This window comes from Artemia franciscana, unplaced genomic scaffold, assembly GCF_032884065.1.
Source record: "Artemia franciscana unplaced genomic scaffold, ASM3288406v1 PGA_scaffold_287, whole genome shotgun sequence".
NCBI lineage: Eukaryota > Metazoa > Arthropoda > Branchiopoda > Anostraca > Artemiidae > Artemia > Artemia franciscana.
This window is the reverse complement of record NW_027062659.1, coordinates 11,635-17,451: the sequence shown is the minus strand read 5'-3', so window position 1 is coordinate 17,451 and position 5,817 is coordinate 11,635.

Here is a 5,817-nt window from a genome sequence, read left to right as displayed (position 1 = left end):
TTTTTAATAATAAATATGAAGTCTCTGGTTCCAGTTCCAATATTACATAGAGGTATGTAGACTATCATCAAGTCCTTTTACCTCTTTGACTCTTTCATCAGAAAAACTAGCCACTGGAAGTATTATTGTCCTCCAGTCAGCAAATCATGAGTCCACAATATTATATACATTGATACATTATTAAGTCTAACAATTCAAAGTAGAAATGTAAAACCAAACCTATCGAGTCAGTTTTCCAAAACAGCTTAATTTTAACTATATGATTGATATAATCGAGGCTAACCCTTGCCGAAAAGGGCACAGGAAGCCATTTAAAACTTCCTTTGAATGCTTCAATGTAAAGAGCTAAGTTTTTGAGCGTGCGTCACTAGCTAAAACCTATTGATATATAAAGTATGATTTTAAATGCCATCAATAAAAGCTGGTTAAGCATAGTATGTCAACGCTATAGGGTTAATAGTAAAGACAGCCAGTCGTCGGCTCTTTCCAGAATATATGGCTTTTACAGTTAATACTCTATGCTTTTCGAGGGATTTTATTCCTAATAGATGCTATGGCAAACCGATTTAGAACAGAAATTTCGAATATTGTAAGCAGATTTTGTATACCAGGGTGTTTACCCTTCTAGTCTACTTGTTATCCTAACAGATAAACAATTGGAAACATTAGATGCATCTACATCTTCTTAACAACCAGTGTATGTGATTAGCTTGAATATTTAACTGTGTACAACATTCACAATTTCAAATATCCTACTGATAGACAACAATGGAGCCTAACCTTATTAACAGGTTATTAATATAGCTAAGAAACAAACTTAGGCTACCTCTATTGTCAGAACTGCACCCTGAATCCAAATAAGCCTATAATGTTCATTTGTGTTGGAAATGAATTTTGCCTTAACCCCCTCTAGTGTACAGATGTAAAGGCTACCTTGAATTGGTATATTTGCAGAAATATGGGGAAGGTAATCAGGAAGGATATATGAAAATACAGGATGGTTGGCCCCCAGCCCCCATTGCACTTCTTGTCTTAAGGGCCATGAAACAGATCAGCACCACCTGTTTAGACCTTAAGGGTCTAGTGCTGTCTTACTTACTACTTACTTGAATTGGTATATATAAGGGTTGCAGTAAAGCTTAATTCGACACAAATGAATATTAAATTTGGATTTCTGATGCAATTTTGACTATAGAGGCATGTTTATCTCTTAGCAATCTAAATTGATCAATAATATATACATTACTCTAATCTTGGCTAGGCTACACGTTTAAAGCTTGACTCTTATCTTAGAAATAAAGATAAGTTTTTTTTGTGGTAAAATTCTACTTTAGCTAATTTTAGCTATCTTGGAAAGGGGTTAGGTTAGGAAAATCTTCAGGGATGGGTCTACAGGATAAAGTATGTCCTGCAAAGATGTTTTGAAGTAACAACCTCCACTTCTCCCTCTAGAGGGTCCTGACCTTTGATGACCTTTAAAAATCTGTGTGTTATAAAAGTATTAGGCTACCTTGCAAAATAGATCTTCTGCTTAAATGAAGTACAACAAAATTGTTTTCAGTTTCACAACTTTGCTCAATCCCAATTTATAAGGTTTTAAAGATACACAAATAGCCTACATTTCCTAAATTTTGAAAAAAAAAACACTTTGATATGGCTTAAAATTCTACTCAATTATCAGCTACATTTTCAGAATTAAAGGCTCAGAAAAAGAAACTGATAACTAAAAATTAATGTAAAATGTTGTTTTGTCAAAATTTCAAATTTCAACATGTCATGTAGGCATATTTCAGGACCCTCTAGAGAGAGAAGGAGTAGAGGTAGGTACTTCAAAATATCTTCCCAGGACATACTTAAGTATTTAGGGAATTGTCAATGGTTTGATATGTTATTTTCTTTATAACATATATTTAATGTTATTTATAATATGTATTTGTGTTACTGGGGAGTTGATATGTTTAAGGTCAGCCCATCTTATATAAATTCTATTTTAGCTTTTCAACTTGTAAATCATAGAATTATAAATATGTATAAAAAAAAACATTGTTAACAACTAAGCCTATACCTTGAAATAACTACAGCAGCTATATTTTATAACACAATGTCTAATATACTGGGCTAGAAAAAATTAAATTACAAGCATAGTCTTGTGCATACTCTTTGTAAAACCATTCTAAGACCACATTGGCTATAGTCTACATGATGTTTGATAAAAAAAAAACTTTTTTTTTCAAACATGATCTTGTTTGGCTGAAAAAACTTTTTATCTCTTGTTCTAACTTCTAAAAGCTTGTGGTTTCTGGGTTTTCAAAAATATGCATGTTTGAGGAAAAACGTTAAATAATTAAGAAAACCAAGAGAACCAGGGTGATTTTCAGCTAGTTAAAAAACCAAAAAGACAAAAAAGCAAAATTCATGGAAGATGAAATTTAGTATCATGGGGCTATTGAAAAAGTTGGTATAGATTCTGCCACAATATATTTCATTGACTATAAAAATAGACAAGAAACTGAATTCTCTAATCTAAGAGACTTAAAGGAAGACCTAATGGGGCTCCCTGCTCAAGCATGCAAAGGAATATTTCTCCAACGTTGTTATCAACAGAGTGCATTATCGTATCATAAATGTCTTTTTGTTCTGACGTTAACTTGGAAATGTTCTTTTGTATATACGCAATAGATCACTCGTACTGTAACTTTGTTCACGATCCAATTCTAAACATGTTGAAACAGCAGCAGTATGATTAGGTGAAGGCATTCCCAAATCCTGAAGAGGTTTGTTTGCCATACATACGCACAAATCTTCTATAATAACTAAAATGTAGTTATAAATTTCTGATGTAAAATCAAAAGTCATATCTGACGTCTCTAGCCGTTTTCGATGGAGTATATCTTCGGACATTTTTGATTTATATTTTTCCCATAACTTTGTAGGAGCTGATGGAAAGAAAGTTGTTAGTATGATGCCAAACAATGCACGAATTTGACTTGGAGTTGACGTTTTGCACGCGTCATTGATGCAGTTATCCCAGTGTTGGTCATTCTCCAATAAATTCAAAGCTTGGCTTGCACTACGGTAAGTGTCATGTATAGTACCGTTTACAGTTCTCAAATACTCAAAGGACGTCGGACCGGATACATTCACCAAAAGCAGGCGTAGAAAGAAGCATTCATGTTGATTGCGGTGAACGGTGTAAAGTCTTCCTATTGTGGTATCTTTGAAGATGGTACGTTGGCCGTCGACTGACTTACCCTGTTTTCAACGTTCAGATACTTTATTTTTAGTATTCCACGTGTAATACGAAGGCACTTCAGTATACAGCAGTTTTTTTGCAAAAGAATCATTTTTGCAAAGCGAAAAAAAGCTGTTAATGTTGTATCCGGTGGATTCAGGGCTCTTTGTTGCACGTTGGTTTCCGTGAAATAAACACGTTGACTATTCTGTAAATGTACCACTAAGTGAACAACAGCTGGACTACGTTCATGTATCAGAAATGAAAGAATTCGCCAAACAGCTTCATTACTGCTTATGTATCTTCCAGCCTGATATTGTACGATTTCGTCGAAATCTTCGATTTCGGGCTGCAAGCCAAAAACTGCCATGTCACTGCCTTTGTTGACGTATTTATATATTTATTTGATTGCCTTTACGGAGTTACAGTATTCAACGTTTATGTGTGCATTAAATGTTTTTGATAATAATGGGGAATATGGAACAACCCAATGGTTATCTACTTCAATGGTGGTACCGTTGCGCTTCTTTATTATTGCTGTTTTACCGCCATCTTCAGTAGATCTTCTTCTATATTTTGGGTAACCATCATTGCCAGTAATTTTACTAAGCAGTATTTTCTACTGTTTTTACGACTTTCTTGAGCTATTAAAATCTGACTTGAAGTTTCGCGATGTTTTGACGACGGACGTATGATTTATGGATAAAAGTGAGGCGATCAGTGGGCTCAGCAGCACATTTTACTCATTTTAAGATTATGCTGTTAAAACCCCACTTGAAGCTTGGCAAGGTTTTCGCGATGTTGTTATGATCTAAGGATAAAATTTAGACGATCAGTGGGCTCAGCAGCATTTTGTACCCATTTTAAGACTTGTTTGTGCTATTAAAACGCCACATGAGCAACTGATTTTGAAAAAAACTTAAAACAAAGATAAATGTATCATTTTAAAGGCTCCTGAAAGAAAAAATAAAGATAAATTAAATCATTTAGATGTTCATGTCGAACTGTCCACCAAATATTAATTTATTACATTTTATCGGTAGTATAGGAAAAGTGGAATATATTTAAACTCTTGTTTCCCAAAACCTATTTTCATTTTAAAGCTCAAAATGGGAAACTGTAAAAATGTAAGAAATATTTATCTTAGCTTGGATTACGACACGCACAAATCATTCCATAACGACAAAATGATTCCTTACGACACGCAGGATTGAACCTGCCACCCTCGGATCAGGATGCACAGCTTTATCCACTGCGTCATCGCAAGGTATTATAGACAACATTTTTTTTATAACTTTATCAATTTACTTTAATCAGTAAAATTTTAATGGCTGACATTGGCTAAATAGTTTAACTAGGATAAAAGTGAATACGTTTTATGATGCCTTTTTTCTTCTTTCGTAATTTGATAATTTCTTCTGGTAGAAAATAAATTTTGAGCTCCAAAGGCAAACCACTTGATAGCAATAAAAATTAAAAACATTATTTCTAACATAAACATTTTAGCGAAACAATAAGCATTTACAACCAATTTTATTATTATTTCAAGTTATATATATATATATATATATATATATATATATATATATATATATATATATATATATATATATATATATATATATATATATATATATATATATATATATACTCTTTGAGCAGCCTCCTCGGCTGTTGACATTCTAGGTTCTTCAGTCATTTTAATATTAAACATTTTTCCGTGAACGAATGTCTTAAATACCTTTAATGACGTCATCGTCATAACATGATGACAACATGACGACCTGATGACATGACCTCACTCGACACACAGACAACTTATTTTTATATATATAGATTACTAGCTGTTGGGGTGGCTCTTCGTGCCATCCCAACATCTAGTTGGTGGGGCGCTTCGCGCCCCCCCCCCAAGCCCCCCCGCGCGCGTAACTCGTTACGCGCCATATCAGTTACGCGCTATTGTAGTTGTGTCCCTGTGTACCACCTGTGAATAGAGATAGATATATATATATATATATATATATATATATATATATATATATATATATATATATATATATATATATATATATATATATATATACTAGCTGTTGGGGTGGCACTTCGCGCCACCCCAACACCTAGATGGTGGGGCGCTTCGTGCCCCCCCCAAGCCCCCTCGCGCGCGTAAGTCGTTACGCGCCATATTAGTTACGCGCCATTGTAGCTGTGTCCCTGTGTCCCACCTGTGAATAGAGATAGATATAAATATATATTTTTAACTACGTAAAACATGCGAATATACAACATTCTTCGCTGCCCCATAGTCTGTGCATATAAATAGCATTTATATTCCCTGTGTCCCGTTCGTTATTTGTGTCCTGGTGTCCCAGTTTGTATTTTCTCTTTGAGTGTCCCGGTCGTCATTTATATTCCCTATGTCCCAGTGTCCCGGTCGTCATTTGTGTCCCGGTGTCCCGGTCTGTAATTTCTATTCTAACAATCCCTGTGTCTCAGTCGTCAATTATATATCCCGCCTGTGCCCCCGGCGTCCCCGTTGTAGTTGTGTCCCTGTTTCCCGATCGTCATTTATATTCCCGGTCCTT